The sequence below is a fragment of the Vigna umbellata genome, chromosome 10 (assembly GCF_029865625.1).
Source record: "Vigna umbellata cultivar VRB3 chromosome 10, Vumbellata_1.0, whole genome shotgun sequence".
NCBI lineage: Eukaryota > Viridiplantae > Streptophyta > Magnoliopsida > Fabales > Fabaceae > Vigna > Vigna umbellata.
In genome coordinates this window covers 19,053,409-19,071,467 of record NC_142174.1, presented here as the reverse complement: position 1 = coordinate 19,071,467, position 18,059 = coordinate 19,053,409, and positions in this window count along the sequence as shown.

Here is an 18,059-nt window from a genome sequence, read left to right as displayed (position 1 = left end):
ATTGATGTTTAGGGTTAATAAAGCATTAAACTTTGAATGTAATTAAGTTTAAACCTAAATGGAGAACAAAATCTAACTCTTCATCTGATAATAGAAGCTTAATGTGCATTTTAGATATAACAGTTTTTAAGAGAATTTAATATTTACTTTATATGATTATGCAAAAAAAAACAAATCTAGAATGTTTATTTTAATTTAGAAATGGTTGAAGTTATAGGCGTTTATTTTAAGAGTGTTACTCCCTCCGCCATCACATTTTCTCCCTCTCATTTTTTCTAAATTTCAATCTTACCCTTTTTACTTTTACTTTTACCTATTTTACTTTTTATTTTTTAAAATCTTAATCCCCTTTCACTTTCACTCTTTCTCTCATAGGCAAGCCCCCACCCCACTTTCACTTTCTCTCTTTCTTTTCAGTTTTCACATCCATTAACACCATTCTTCATTTCTGCCTTTTCTTCATTCTTTGTTCTCGAAAGCTTAGTTACGTTATATTGTGTATGGTTTGATCACTTTTGACATATTTTTTCAAAAGTAATGTAAAGAAGTTGATAGTTTGAACAACAAATTTCATGTGGTAGGTAGTTCATCAACGTATGTGAATGTGAGGATTTCTGAATGTGGTGTAGATTCAATAAACTAGTTCTAATATTCAAAGTCATAGGATGTGATATATGGTGGTGACGTAAAGAAGGTGAAGGGGACTCGTGACACTATTGGCGAAGAAGGTTGTAGGGATTAATTAGATTATGTATTAACAGATGTGAAAATTGAAAAGAAAAAGAGAAAGTGAAAGTGCGGGTGTGGGGCGGGGGCTTGCCTCTAATAGAAAGAGTGAAAGTGAAAGGGGATTAGGGTTTTAAAAAATAAAAAGTAAAATAGGTAAAGATAAAAGTAAAAAGGGTAAGATTGAAATTTAAAAATAATTGGGGAAGTGGAGGAAGAAGATGGGGTGGTGGAGGAAGTAACACTCTTATTTTAAATATCTAATTTCCAAAAGTGGGTCAGAGCCGGAAAAATAATCAAACCAACCCAAGCCCATGTGTAACGCAGCTGAAAAGGACGAAAATCCTTCTCAATAGTTTATTAACATTTTGGATTGCTTCTCCCTACACCACTACATTGTTCTCCCTACACCTCTCCAATAGCAATTAACTATCTTAGCTGACAAATTTCTAGGCCTAATATAACAATAAACCAATAGTTCTTCAAGACGAAGGAACCAGTCCGACATTAAGAGAAAGAATTTGTGAAATAGTATTTGATCTTTACACCTATCTTTATTTCTAAAAGCACCCCCTTTCCTTATTTTTTCTTATAATTTCTTTTTTTGAAATATTCTTCTTTTTCTCAAACGTGGAATCTCTATTAAAAAAAGAGTTAAATATGTTTTTATTCCCTCAAGTATTATGCTATTTTGGATTTCGTCCCTCTTCGAAAGGTTTGTTCATTTTCATCCTCTCACTTAGGAAACTCAAATTTTTAGTCCTCCAAAAGCAGCATCGTTATATTTTCTTTGAGGTGACTAACGGTGTGTCACGTCTGATGTTAGCTTCTATGTTAAGTGTCTACCACGATGTTAAATTTCTTTTTTGAAATCATAATAGGTGTTTCTTGAAAAATTAGGGTTCTTTCCTTATTTTCAATCAAACGAAGTTGGGATCTTTTATGTATTTTTGAAATCCATGGCGAGAGCAACAACAATTCTCGTTCCAACAACAACAATTCTCGTTCTAGAAAATCTACCGGCACCATAACGTATAGGGGAATCGTCCTCCCTCAGCGAGAGCCTGCGAAACTTGTCTAGTGCCCAAACCTCGCTGTCGCAAGGTGGGATTATCGGCGGCACAAACGCCTTACTACAGGCCATTTTCGGGAAAGAGATGAGAAAAGCGGGTACGGAGTGACGACCATGTTTTCAGCGGGGTTCTTGAAAACTTATAGCGTGGAGGATTTGGGAAAGAAATTAAGGATGTTGAGGCCGAAGGAAAAGGAAAAGAGTTGGTGAGGTTGAGGAAGATGGAGGAGGAGCAAACATGTTCCAATACCCGTGATTCTACTATTGTGGATTTCCATGGATGAAAATGAACTGTTATAATTCAACACTTCCAAGTAGTAAAGCCAATATTGTTTTGTGGATCCGAATAACCGTGAAACTGCCACCCCACCCCCTATGCCACTTGATGTTGAGAGAACAACACCAATGCATAAAGCAACCACCACTGCAGCATCCACAACATGTCCACCATGCTTAATCAATGAAACACTAATTGCAGAACATCGAGCATCATCAGTTGCAACAACTCCCACATCTGCTGAGAGAACCCTAATTCTTTTCAAGTAAAAAAACTCCTAATTTGATTTCAGAAAAAAATAGATACGTGACACACACTTAACATGGAAGTTGTTGGCATCAGACGTGGCACACCGTTAGCCACCTCAGAGAAAATCTAACGTTGTTGTTTTTTTAGGACTAAAAATTCGAGTTTCCTATGTAAAAGGATGAAAATGAACAAGAGGGATGAAACCCAAAATAACATGATACTTGAGGGACTAAAAACATATTTAACCCTTAAAAAAACCATTGAATCATCCATATTTGAGGGCCATGCACAAGAATATCTCTCTACATTCACATTATTTATCATCTTCTATTATTTAAGCAATTAAGAGATGACGATGAAAGGAAGTTAAGAAAACCACTCATATATGTCTTATCTTACACTTAATATGTATATGTTTTGATAAGTGTATTAGAGACTTTTCATCGACTAAAAATAAAACTAGTATATAAAAAATAAGTGAATCCATACATTATCTTATAAACTAATTTTGTAAGATTGAGTTATGCTTAACATTCACTATTGGTTTAATCATTTTCGAGGTCCCTAATTTTGTTGAGAAGTCTCAAATAGGTTCTCATTTATTTTTTTGCTCAATTAGGTCCCTATTTTCAAAAAATTAAAGCACTTAAGTCTTTGTCGTTAGTTCCGTACTAACACCGTTAAAAGAGGTGTCACGTGTCAGTTCATGGTTTTTTTGAATTTTTGAATTTATTTTTTGAATTTTTATTTATTTTTAATTTTTTAAAATAAAACTGTCACATGTCAAATTGATATTATGCCACGTGGCAATGATAGTATGACATGGCACTGACAGTGCCACGTGTCATTGTATTAGTCTCAATTTGGTCCTTGTATTTTTATTTTGTCTCAATTTGGTCCTTCTATTTTTATTTTGTCTCAATTTAGTCTTAATTTTAAAAATTAAACAATTTTGTCTCTCTCCAAATTCAAACAAAATTTAATTTGTATATAAATCTTAACAAATATTTTTATTAAAATTGATATTTTTATTAAATCTTTTTAACAAGATTAAGTTTGTTTATATTTTTATTTAATTAGTAATATAAATGTTAATTATGTTCTTTAAATATACCTTTAAGGCTTTAAAAAAAGAGTGACATAACATGTTGGTGTGAATTTTCCAAATGATTTAGCTTATTGAACAAATTATTGATGTGAATTTTCACTTTTTTAAAATAAAAAATTAAAGAAAGTTTTTGTGAAAACGGTAATTAAAGGTAGTTTCTTCTTTCATGATTTTCCATGGAAATGATTTAGCTCATTGAACAAATTATTTTCACTATTTTCTTTTAACTCTTATAGATATATTTAAAGAACATAAGTAGCATTTATATAATTAATTAAATAAAAATATAAAAAAAACTTAATCTTGTAACATTCCAAAATATAGTATAAACCATAGAAGAGAGTTATCACATACATGATAAGATAGAACAATTATCCAACTTATGATATAAAGTATTTCCTTTACAGTTAACCAAAAACAAGTATAAATCTAGAACTTTATATATATATATATATGTATATACATGTATATGTATGTACATGTATATGTATGTACATGTATATGTATGTACATGTATATGTATGTACATGTATATGTATGTACATGTATATGTATGTACATGTATATGTATGTACATGTATATGTATGTACATGTATATGTATGTACATGTATATGTATGTACATGTATATGTATGTACATGTATATGTATGTACATGTATATGTATGTACATGTATATGTATGTACATGTATATGTATGTACATGTATATGTATGTACATGTATATGTATGTACATGTATATGTATGTACATGTATATGTATGTACATGTATATATATATATACATATATATATATATAGGGGTTTGCGTACAGGGGTTTGCTAACGCGCGTACGCGTGTTTTTCAGTTGGTACATTTTAGCAATGTGTACCGGATTTTAGTAGACAAAAATACCCTTATATATCATGGATTCTAAGTTTTAAGGTTAAGTGTATTTTAATAATTTTCATTCTCAAAACTTAAAAAAAAAAAAAAAGAAACCCCCCAAACCCTTACTCACATCTCTCATTCCTCTCAATCCTTTCTCTTTCATCTCTCTCACTCCAACCTTTTCTCTCTGTCATTCCTGCTGTAGCCCCAATTGAAAAAATCAGAAACACTTGCTTGCCTTTAAACAATTTGTTTTTCTAAAGAGTTGAGTCATTGACATCTTCACCTTCTTGAGGCAAAGGTTCATTCAAGATCTCTTCAATTTCACCATCTTTACTAATTTCTCTAATTTCATCATCTGCATATGTTGAATCATCATCTCTAAAAAAACCCTCCAGGCCAATTACCAATTCTTTCGGATGTCATTATGCTTGTGAAAATTAGATAAAATTAGATAAGACAAAAATTATAAAATAAAAACTCATTATAAAATCATTTTTTGTAAGAAATTGTTTAACAACAAGTAGTTCTGATTTTTTCCAGGTCAATTACCAATTCCTTTATGCTTGTGAAAATTGGATAAAATTAGATAAGACAAAAATTATAAGATCAAAATTCATTATAAAATCATTTTTTTGTAAGATTGTTTAATGACAAGTGTTTCTGATTTTTTCAATTAGGGCTACAGTAGGGTGTTTTTGATTTTTTCAATTGGGGCTAAGTAGGGATGACAGAGAAAAGATTGGAGTGAGAAAGATGAAAGAGAAAGGGTTGAGAGGAATGAGAGAGGTGAGTAAGGGTTTGGGGGTTTCTTTTTTTTTTTTTTAGTTTTGAGAATGAAAATTATTAAAATACCCTTACCCTTATAACTTAGAATCCATGGTATATAAGGATATTTTTGTCTACTAAAACCCGGTACACATTGCTAAAATGTACCAACTGAAAAACAGGCGTACGCGCGTTAGCAAACCCCATATATATATATATATATATATATATATATATTAGGATACTCAAAACATCTACAAGATTAAACTAAAACTGATCACTCAGTATCATCACCTCCGTCCAACGCCTGATCCAGAGATACCTCATCTCCCTCTGCTCACACCCATAGGATGGTCATTGCAGAAGAAAGAAATATCAAAACATACAAAATACAAGCACACAACAGGGTGAGCTAATTTAAACAAAGATTAATCATACATTCAATTACTAAGTTTCATACAATCATGCATATTCATTCACATCACATAAACTCTTCATACATGACATCACACTAACTTTGATTGTCCGGACTTAGAATGATTGTCGAGCTATGGCGGGTTGTACACTCATGGTGGCTTCTACTTCTTTGCAAAGTCATTACCAATGGGTTTCACCCTACCACACTCACGAGGTTAGTCTGTACCACGCCTTGAAGCATACTGGAAGCCCCCAAGACTAAGACCTCCTGCTACTCCTCACGACATGAATCAATCCTCTCTACTTGAGAATGAAAAACCATTGGAGTTTCAGGATAACCCTCAAAATACTTGAATCTCTATAAGAGAATTCACTTTGGATCACAACATAGGCCACCACCATGTAACTTCTCCGTGAGGATCATGGAATTACGTCCATCAACCATACTTTAAAATCACTTACTTTCACTTTATAACATAACTCGTGACAATAATCAATTATGTAATGTAAGACAAACTTAAACATACTTCATATTACACTCAACAATTCATTTAAATCAACTTAAGACTAAAAAAAAAGAGTGAACTAAAACCTGGATCATTCGCACAACGATAAATTTAATGAAAAAATGAAATTTCTTTAATAAAGTTATTTCAAGAAATTGTATATTCACGGTAAACATAATGAAAAATCTTTCTGAAAAACACATCTAAATCATATAAATGCAGAATTTTTCTTAAAAAAATCAACCTCCCGTTATTATTAATTTGGACGTTCAGTTCCAGTTTTCAAACTTCTAATTGGATGATGTTATACGATAAAAACAAAAATAACCTCATTAATCGAAAACAAAAAAGTATACGTCCAATCCTAAATAAACAAGTAATTAAATTTAACAAAATTAGATATTAATTAAGTTGATCTTATATTAAAAGTTTATAAAGAAAATTATAAATAAATATAAATTAAATATATAATTGTTGGAATTTTCATTAAATCTTAAATGCACGGGATGTGACATAAAAATGCACTCTACAAATTAACGAATGAACCATAGGTATATATTCGTACAATCGTTTTTAATCTATATTAATAAAATGATAAAATAATGATTTTAATTTAAATCATAATTAAATTTAAATTAATGATTATTTGAAGGGTAAAAATAGAAATATAGTTATTTTAATTTAAAATAATGATTAATTAAACATAAAATTAAAAAAAAAATATGAACCTAAATGGAAATCTTTATATTATTGAAATATATATAGTGTTGAACAAAACGAAGATGAACTTAAAAAATCTTCAAAATTTATCATTTTTATGTGATATGTATCAACAACAACAAACATGATTAATTTGACACCAACCATGCATCTACCACACCCCTTGAAGGAAAAAATGTCCAACAAAAACAATATATATGTATATATATGTATATACACAGACAGACGAAAGAAGAGGGAGACATGGAGATATGGGTGATTGCAGAGGTGAATAAATATTGAGCAGTATAGTTGTTGGCAGAAAACAAGAGTTGAACAAAGTAATATCCATATCTTTGAGATGCCTTAAGAAACATCTTCATATGCATATATTTCTCAGGAGAAAATGTCTTCATGTGTTTCCTTTTGATCTTCTTCCCACACTTGTTTTGCAACCAAATATTCAGTAGGTTTAATAAATGCAGAGGATAAGTGAACAAATGTGGCTGTGAAGAGAGATACGTAAAAGGTTCAAACATTAACTGCACAATTCATACGTGTATCTATAACACCCAACAAGAATCATATTGCAATCAACTTCTTGCCTCGTGTGTGTTTCAAAATCTCTTACTCATTTATTACTCTCTCTTATCATGTTTATAAAACTCAATCTCACTTTAAAAAAAACAGCTCATTTTGTTCCATTCATATTTTTATATCGTTATCTTTTATTAACGCTTTTATAATCGAAGAAAAAATATAAAAATATCGGATATCAAATTTTTTATGGACTAATGCGAAATTCTAAAAGTTTAGTAAAAAAGATTGTTCGAATAAAGAAAAATAAATTTAATGTATTCACTAGTATTTTAATTGCTAGTTGGTTTGTAATTCATGTTCTCTTATCTCTTGTATTTGTTCTTTGTATATTAGTATATTGCATTCGTGTTTTGAGTTTTAAAAAAATTATAGTATCTGTTATAAGATAAGACTGAAAATTCACCTATGACGTTTCTTGAAAAGAAAGTCATCCAATACTTTTGTGTATAAAGTGCATTTAAGAAGAGAGCTAAGAGTATGTATGAAATATGAAAAAATAGTTTGGAAAAACAAAAACTAAGAAAAGGAAGGAGAAGGAAGAAAGTTATGTTTGAAAGTGATCGTTTGATGAATGTAATATTTATAATTTTATGGGAGAAAAAATACAGTGAAAAGTTTAAATATTTCTTGAAATAATTTATCGGAATTTATATATTGTTAAATATATATAAAAAAAACTTTATAAGTTGTAAAAGTTCATAATTGAATTATGAATGTACTTTTAAGAAAATTATATATAATGGAGAACTTTTTTGTGTTGATATTTGTTTTTTAATTTTTTATTTCTTTAAATGATTTTTTAATTAAAATAATTATTTTATTAATGGTATCTTTAAGTAATTATTTCTTTGAATTTAACTATTTTTTTTAAATTTAATCAATTTTTTAATTATAAAATTATCTTATTTACAATAAAATTATAAAAATTATTTATATTTAATTCTATAATTATAATAGTAATAATCATTTTATTATCATAAATAATGATAATAACAATACAATAGTAACTGCCTTTTTTAAAAAAAAAAATTAACTTGAAAGGAAAAGTTATGACAATTAAAATTCTCAACCTTCTATTATTTATTAATCGTTAATCTTATTGAAAGATTAAAATATCATAATTAAAAAAATAAAAAAAAACACGTATTCAATATTACAGAACAAAAAGTAGAACTCTTCATTAATATTATTAATATTGATTATCAAGTCATTAACTCAATGTCATGCCATAATTAATTATATGATTTAAGTCGTGAAAACATGGACAATTAACCATTTAACCACTTTTTTTAAAAAAAATAAAAATGCTTTGGATAAAAAATTGAAATTTAATAAAATAGGGAAACTGAAATTAGAGAATTAAATTTGAGAATATAGTTAAAAAAAGAAAAAGAGAGACAGGTAAATAACATGAATTATTGAGAGACGAATTAAAAGTTATAATATGACAAAAAAAATAAATTTAATAAATATTAATTAAAATGTAAGTTTTCAGTATTGATTGGTTCAGATTATTCCACAACACAAGCTATTAGGATAAGAGATTGACCAAAGTGATGAATGATATGCTCGACATATATCAACACATATAACTCCCAACCACTTCTTCTCTCTGTTAAATAATAATGAGTTATACATCAAGCCATTGCCACTTGCAAAAATTAAACATGTTGAAAACGCCAAAGTTTATTGTATTATTCGTTTTACATTTTTTTTTACTAAATATTTCAGTTTGTGAAATTGAATATAAATTTTTTAAGTTATGTATTTAAACTTTTGTCTATTTCTTTTTGTTCTTCACTTTGTTATAAAAGATTACCCACATAAAGAATTTCGATTCTAAAATCAATGTTTGACTTTTATAATAATTAATATATAGTAAATACAAAATTATATACTTTTAATTTTAAATTTTTATTTATAACTTTTGAAAAAAAATTAGATTAACAATGACCTAATCATGGTCCATGGTAATTTTACTTTGTTTTAAATTAATTAATATTAGTGTTAATTTAACAGAATATTAACTTGTGTAGTTGTTGAAATGATAGTAGTTCGATCCGAGACATGAAAATGACCATTCAACCTAAAGATATTTTATTTTATAGAGTAACTATTATATTAGTTTATTAGTTTTTAAAAATTATTTAAAAAAATATATGTATTATTATTTATATATTTAGTATGTAATTTATAGTCGGAATGAAAATAATATTGAAAGAGCAATATAAACAATAAATTTACCTAAATCAAGAAAATTGTGATTAGGTTCTATGTTGTATATAATTTATATGTGCTCTTGTCTTTTTTTTAAGCGTGTACTTATTTTCATACCATAGATAATTAATATTTGATATTTTCCTTTTTTTTATTATTGTATTTTATTCTTAAGATAATTATCTAAAGTATTGTAATTTTAAAATAAAATTAAAATATACATCTCACACTCTATCTGATTACATATTTCTCAATATGAAATTAAATCAAATATTAATTTTCATTACCTTACCGAGAACTCAACTGTTCTATAAGAATTAAGACGACTTCAAAGTTTAAGGAACTTTATCTGTACCAACAACTCACAGAAACATGATCAGGTATACCGTTAGAATTACTTATCAACATAGAGTTTTATACAAGACTTGGACTTCATATGTAAACAGAAAGAGCTAGCATGTAAGGAAAACAAAACAGAAGAAAATAATATAAATTAACTTACTCTTTTAGAGAAACTGCTCGAATGAAGTTGTAGACCTAATTATCGTGATCGATATCTTCTGATTGTTAGAGAGATGACTCAAAAGTTAGAAATCTAAAGGAGAATGGAGAAAAAACTCACAAAATGAGTTGTAGAGATCATGTGTGTTTTAGATAATAAGATGTGTTTATGAAATTTTATTTTTATTATTGAATTATTTTAATATTAAAATATCCGGCCTCATTATTTTAAAACACCTTTAAGCTTTAATACTTCATGTGTTATTATGGGCTCATACACTACCGATCGGTTAGGATGACATACGACCATAAGGAACCGAACAATCAACATGCAGGAAAGAGCCTCTCAATTGTTCGGTCCCGACAACCGTTGAGCAGAGTTAATACATAAATAAATGTGATAACGGCTACTGTTAAAGAGTTAAAGTTTGCATTAATGACCATTAAGAGGTAAATTAATTGGTCAGATTCCTTTAAACTCTATAAATAAGGGTTTAGATTCGAGGTAAACTCACGGTTTACTCATTACTAAATTATAAAAGGCCTACAGAGAAAATTTCTGACTTGAGCGTCGGAGTGTCTTCTGCAGGTTGCCCCCCATTCGGTGTTCGGTTGACTAGAGCTAGGAGAGGCAGGACGCTTGGCAGCGACAGAAGGACGTTCGACGGAGATCCTCGTCCCATTTCAGCCGAAACATTTTGGCGCCCACTATGGGGCCGAGGATTTTCGAAGACACTCTAGCAAGACCATAAGGATGGCTCAAGACCTAGTGGCGTTTATGTAGGAGGTGCAGAGGAGGATGGAAGCCATGCAGGCTGAAATTGAAACTCTAAGGGCCGAGTGGGATGCAGAACGTAGGGATCGTGGCAGTCAAAGGTCGGCTACACCCACTCGGACGCCCATAGTGGAATTCCCAGATTCTGATCAGGGGGAAAACAGTTCCCAGAGGTGTCCTGCCCGTCCGGTTCATGCCACTCGGGCCAAGGCACTTCATACCTTTACAACTGCAGTCATGGAAGAGCAAATGGCGGAAATGGCGCTCCCATTTCTAGAAAGGTATGATGGATCGGGGGACCTGGAGGAGAACCTAAGGTCATTTGCTGATGCCATGACAATCTATTCACCCAGTGAAAGGATTTGGTGCAAGGTTTTTTTCCCTATTGGTTAAAGGAGAAGCTTTGTAATGATTTCATTCTCTTCGTCCCAGGACCATTGATAGTTTTGCAACTTTGAGACGCCTGTTTGAACGACAATTCGCTTCTAGTAAGACGCAAGACCTTACCTACATGGAGCTTACTAAAATCTAATAGGGAAAAGATGAAGACCTAAGGGACTTCATGGACCGGTTCAACGAGACCGCACGGTAGGTGAAGGGTATTGGCAAGAAGTTCATCATCAGCACTCTGTCAACAGCCTTAAGGTGGTACTCCTTTGCGGATAACCTATTTTCTCGACCACACCTTTAACCATGGGAGAGGTGCAGGAGAGGGCCGCTGAGTTCATTCGAATTAGGGAGATGCGGACTGTCCATAAAAGGTAGCACAAAGAGAATGATTCACCCTCGGTAGGCTGAGAGCGAAAGGAGGGCAAGCGAGCGTACACGCAGGACCAAAGGGCATAATATTGGCAAGAATAGAGGTTATATCAATCGTCCGGCTCAAAGAAAGGGTTCTTAAGTTCTAAAGAGAACTCTTATCAACTGCTCACATTGGCATCTTCGACCTAGGGAACGTTCCAAGTGAACTCCTAGTGTCGACCGAACGTTGAGGAACGCTCTTCGTGAACTCTCACCTTGATCTTAGGGCACGCTCTAAGTGAACTCCTAAGATCTAAACTGAACAGTGAGAAACGCTCTTCGTGAACTCTCACCTTGTTCTTAGGGTACGCTCCAAGTGAACTTCTAAGATTTAAACCGAACGGTGAGGAACGCTTTTCGTGAACTCCTACGATCTAAACCGAACGGTGGGGAACGCTCTTCGTGAACTCTCACCTTGATCTTAGGGCACGCTTCAAGTGAACTTCTAAGATCTAAACCGAACGGTGAGGAACACTCTTCGTGAACTCTCACCTTGTTCTTAGGGCACGCTCCAAGTGAACTCCTAAGATCTAAATCGAATGGTGAGGAACGCTCTTCGTGAACTCTCATCTTATTCTTAGGGCACGCTCCAAGTGAACTCCTAAGATCTAAACCAAACGATGAGGAACACTCTTCGTGAACTTTCACCTTGATCTTAGGGCACGCTCCAAGTGAACTCCTAAGATCTAAACAGAATGGTGATGAACGTTCTTCGTGAACTCTCACCTTGATCTTAGGGCACGCTCCAAGTGAACTCCTAAGATCTAAACCGAACTGTGAGGAACGCTCTTCGTGAACTCTCACCTTGATTTTAGGGAACGCTCCAAGTGAACTCCTAGTGTAAAAATCGCCCGGTCGGTAAGGAACACATGTTATTGTATGAATTATCATGACCCTTGAAAACTCGAGTAAAATACTATTTCGATCGGTATAACTTGACAAACCCAACGCAATATCAAAGATTTTGCTAGGGCTTAGGGGGCTTATGTTATTATGGGCTCATACACTGTCGATCGGTTAGGATGACATACGACCATAAGGAACATAACATTTAATGTGCAGGAAAGAACCTCGTAGTCGTTTGGTCCCGACAACCATTGAGCAAAGTTAATGCACAAATAAATGTGATATCGGCTACTGTTAAACAGTAAAGATTTGCATTACTGACCATTAAGAGGTAAATTAATTGGTCAGATTTATTTAAATTTTTTAAATAAGGGTTTAGGTTCGGGGTAAACTCATGTTTTACTAATTACTAAATTATAAAAGGCCTATAGAGAAAATTTATGACTTGAGCGTCGGAGTGTTTTCTACAGGTCGCGTCTCATTCGGTATTCGGTTGACTGGAACTAGGAGAGGCAGAACGCTCGACAGTGACAAAAAAACTTCGGCGGAGATCCTCGTCCCATTTCAACAAAAATACCATGTTTTTAGGTTCTTATTACAATATTTTTGAGAAATTTAAATTTCTTTACTTTTTAGTACGTGGAATAAAACAAAAATTATAATTACAGATAATTGTTTATATTAAATATTCATTGTATATCTTTTATATTTATATCTATATTTTTGTAAAACATAATATTTAATTTTACGTTTGAACATGTAATAATAAAGTTTTGCATATAGTCTCTTCTGAACTTTTAGTTATTTGATAGGCAAATTCTTCAATTTTGTATTTTTTAAATTATTTTTATATAATTTATATTATTCATTATTATACACTCGATTAATTGATATTTGAACTTCATCAAAAAATATTTTTCAGATGGAGGAGGTTTATTGTAAATGAAAATAAAATTGTGAAGCTTTTTTTTGTCAAAGAGTAAAAAATTATGTACATATCTAAACTTTTACACTATAAATGTACATAAATAATTAAAGAAATAAACAATGAAAACATATAACTTAAATTTAAGAATGATTATATTTACCGTGTTACTTAGTTATTAGTTGTGTTTAAATGCTTCAGGTTATATTTAATTGTTTTAATATTACATTTAAATGTTTTGATAGTATGTCTTGATTTTTTTTATGTTATAACTGAAAAAAATAATAATGTTATATAGGAAAATATAGGTGAATTAACAAAATTGTTTAATTTGAATGTTATCCCAATAGTGAAATGTTTTGGATAGTGTAACATCCCAAAATACAGTAATTACTATAATTCAGAATTAATTACAATTAACAGTAAATCAACGCAGTCTTTATATAATTAACAGAGTTCAAGAGTCGAACGGCTTCAGTGCAAACATAACGTGCATAAAGCGTATACATAAATCTAGAACGAACGGTTTAAGTGCATATATACACGAGATTAGGACGAACGGTTTTTCAAAATAAATAACCGAACGTCCATTCCAAAAACGAACGACTAAACTAAAACGAAAGACGGGCGTCCTGCTCCGCTTTCACTTCAACTTCAACCAAGTTTTCTTCCTCGATCACATCCTCTAGGGTGGCCTCGCCTTCTGCTCACATCCACACGGATGATCATTGCAAGACAGGACGAACGTACATAGACAGTATGACAACACAAGGAAAAACGAAAGGGTAAGCTTATATAATTTAATTCATACAATCAACACATACATTTAACATTTACAATTCACTCATACAGCAAGTAACTTAACATAGCATAACATAGAAATATATATATATATATATATATATATATATATATATATATATGACAGACCGTCCGGACTGTATGAAACCGTGTAGTTACAAGCGTCCTTGCACCCGAGTGGTGTAGTAACTGGGATACACTCAACAGCTGCCACTCGAGGTTAGTCCGTTCTTACGTCGCCCATGTTAACTTATGGACTAAGGACCTCCTGCCGTTCCCACACATGACTACCCTCCTCTACATGAAGATGAGTATCACGGAACATCAGGATGGACAGCGAGTCCTAACTTATCCACAGTCATACTTTACCAAATTTAATGTTTAACATATCTGAGACGTTCCTCCCTGGAACGCTCGTTCAAATTCCATAATCGTATAATCATTTAATATAGTGTTCACACCTCTTAATATTTCATATTTATAACATTTTCATTCTATGTTCCACTCTCTTAAAAGGACGAACGTTCAACTTTCTGAAGGAAGAGGACGAACGTTAAAAGCCAGATTTAGAAGAACCCATTAACAATCAGAAAGACTCCAGAATAATACTACCATTTTCAGAATATTTTAAGTACCAAGAGGACGGGTTGACTCCACTTGGACGAAGATACATCAAGAAGAATACTTAACTACACTGGGAACCTTTTGTTTAAAAGGGGTCGACTGCCAGTAAATGACCGAACGCGACAATATACATTTATTAAGTATTTGGACGAACGCTATTTACGTTCGTTAAGGAATCAAAGATAGGACGAGCGTTCGATCTAAGACCGAACACTTCATTAAAACGAACGCTAGGTAGATGACCGAGAATCAATCATGACGAACGCTTGGTACAAGACCGAGTGCTATTTAGAACGAACGCTTGGTATAAGACCGAGCGCTATTCAGGACGAACGCTTGGTATAAGACCGAGCGCTATTCAGGACGAACGCTTGGTATAAGACCGAGCGTTACTTATTTTAGTATTATTTAATTTAAGGCGTACGACAACTCTATGCTGAGCCGAACGCTCAAACATAGTATTTCAAATGAGGACGCTCGTTCTCAAACCGAATTCTTCCCAAATGAAAGAATTCTACTCTAAGTCTTTTTCAGGGAAACCGAACGGTATAAGACCGTACGATGACGAACGTAATTTATCATAGGGAAATTATCATATCCAGATTTTTCAATTAATTTAACTCAACCTTTCTCATGTGATTCTTACTTCGTAAATTCATATCCAAGATAAATTCTCATACTATACAGATTTCATCATATTAATAAATCCAACTATACTATAGTCATTTAACTTTCATACGTATCCAAATCAACATGTATTTCAACCAACAGAAAACATATACAATATCAGTGATCGTTCATAACAGCTCAAACAGCACACTGTTCATACATCCAAATCAGATCATACAACATGCAGGTATAAATTAAACATATAAGCTTCCCTTACCTGGATAGCAGTGTACGTCCTAAGAGTATAACTTTAACTCGTTCAACTACGGCTCTTCTATACTCCACGGTCACTTAAGTTTCTTCAACTAAATCTAACCAAAGAAATGTAGAAGATATCAACTTCTACCCTTGCATGCAACTGAATCTGGGTTCGCAGGAATATCCAGAAATGAACGTCTAAGTTGGGAGACTTACCGTTTTCAGAATCGGGATTGGTTCGGTCCAAAATGAAGCTCACAACTGGGAGAACGTTCCTATGGTGCTGCAAGTTGATCGGAGAAGAAACGTGAGATTTACAGTAGAGAGAAGGTGGTCTGGTTCTAGAGAGAAGGCAGAGGAAATGAAGGGTTGGGTTTCGTGAGGAAGAAGGTGAATGCAGAGAATGAGAGGAAGTGTTTTCAGAGAAATCATTTTCTCCCCCACGTCAAACTGTCATGCACTCTCATACTGCCACCTGTTTCCCACTACAGATTTCCGAAGGTTCTAAAACGACACTTGGCAGGAGTGTGTCAGTGTGTGTGCGTGCGTTTTTCAGTGCATGCAGAGAGTATGTAAGTGGGTTTTAATTGTCTGAGTAGTGACGTGAACTGCACTGCTAATAGGTTTTAATGCTTTTAAATTTGATTTGACTTAAGTTGCAGTGTTAATTATCTAGAGTCTCACAGATAGTTAATTAAATGTTTTACATAATAAAACGTTATATAGGTAGATTAAATAATGCATTATTTAATGTATTTAATTAAGTATTTTGGATAAACTAATAAATACAGCCTACACACAAATTTTTATGTATTTTTTTTATTGAGTCTTTATTACAAACAATTCAATTCAATGTTTAAAATATTTTTTATTTTTATCTTATTATTTCATTTTTATTGTCACCAACATAGGGCGATTGTTATTTTTTTCATTTTATTTTCAAGTTAATGGTTAACGTCTTCACTTTATTTTAAATTTGTTTCCAATTCATTAATCAACTTGTTTTTGACGGGAAAATGAATGAAGTGATTTGGAAGATAAAAAAATAAAAGTAACAATTTCATTATTTAAAGTAGAAATCAAGTTATAAGTTTATAGACAAAAATAAAAATTAGTTTAAATATTAAATAAAACATAAACTTTTAATAAATATTAAATTAAAAATATTTCAATTTATTAAAAACACAAATTTTAATTAAATATATACAAAAAATTATTAGTATTTTCTTAAATTCAATAATAATTTTAATACTACAAATTTTCTTAATATACCCTATCATTTTATGTGCTTAAAAGCTCAACAAAAGTGTGTTTATCTCAAGGTGAGCAAAATTTGAACTGCGTAGAACAAACCATGGGAAAGTGGTTGTACGGACACGTTATATATATATATATATATATATATATATATATATATATATATATATATATATATATATATATATATATATGGGTTTGTTAACGCGTGTACGTCTGTTTTTCAGTTGATATATTTTAGCAATGTGTGCCGGATTTTAATAGACAAAAATATCCTTATATAACATGAATTATAAGTTTTAAGGTTAAGGGTATTTTAATAATTTTCATTCTCAAAACTGAAAAAAAAAAAGAAACCCCCAAACTCTTCTTCACCTCCCTCATTCTTCTCAACTCTTTATAATGAGTTTTCATTTTATAATTTTTGTCTTATCTAATTTTATCCAATTTTCACAAGCAAAATGAATTGGTAATTGACCTCGAAAAAATCAGAAATACTCACCCTTAAACAATTTCTTACAAAAAATGATTTTATAATGAGTTTTCATTTTATAATTTTTATCTTATCTAATTTTATCTAATTTCATAATGACATCAAAGGAATTGGTAATTGGCTTGGAAAAAAAATCAGAAACACTCATTATTAAAAAATTTCTTACAAAAAATGATTTTATAATGAGTTTTCATTTTATAATTTTTGTCGTATATAATTTTATCTAATTTTCACAAGCATAATGAATTGGTAATTGGCCTGGAAGGTTTTTTTAGAGATGATGATTCAACATATGCAGATGATAAAATTAGAGAAGTTAGTGAAGATGGTGAAATTAAAGAGATCTTGAATAAACATTTGGGAGTGAGAGAGATGAAAGAAAAATGGTTGAGAGGAATGAGAGAGGTGAGTAAGGCTTTGAGGGGTTTCTTTTTTTTTTTAGTTTTGAGAATGAAAACTATTAAAATACCCTTGACCTTAAAACTTAAAATTCATTATATATAAGGATATTTTTGTCTACTAAAACTCGGTACACATTGCTAAAATGTACCACCTGATGAAAAACAGGCGTACGTGCGTTAGCAAACTTCATATATATATATATATATATATATATATATATATATATATATATATATATATATATATATATATATATA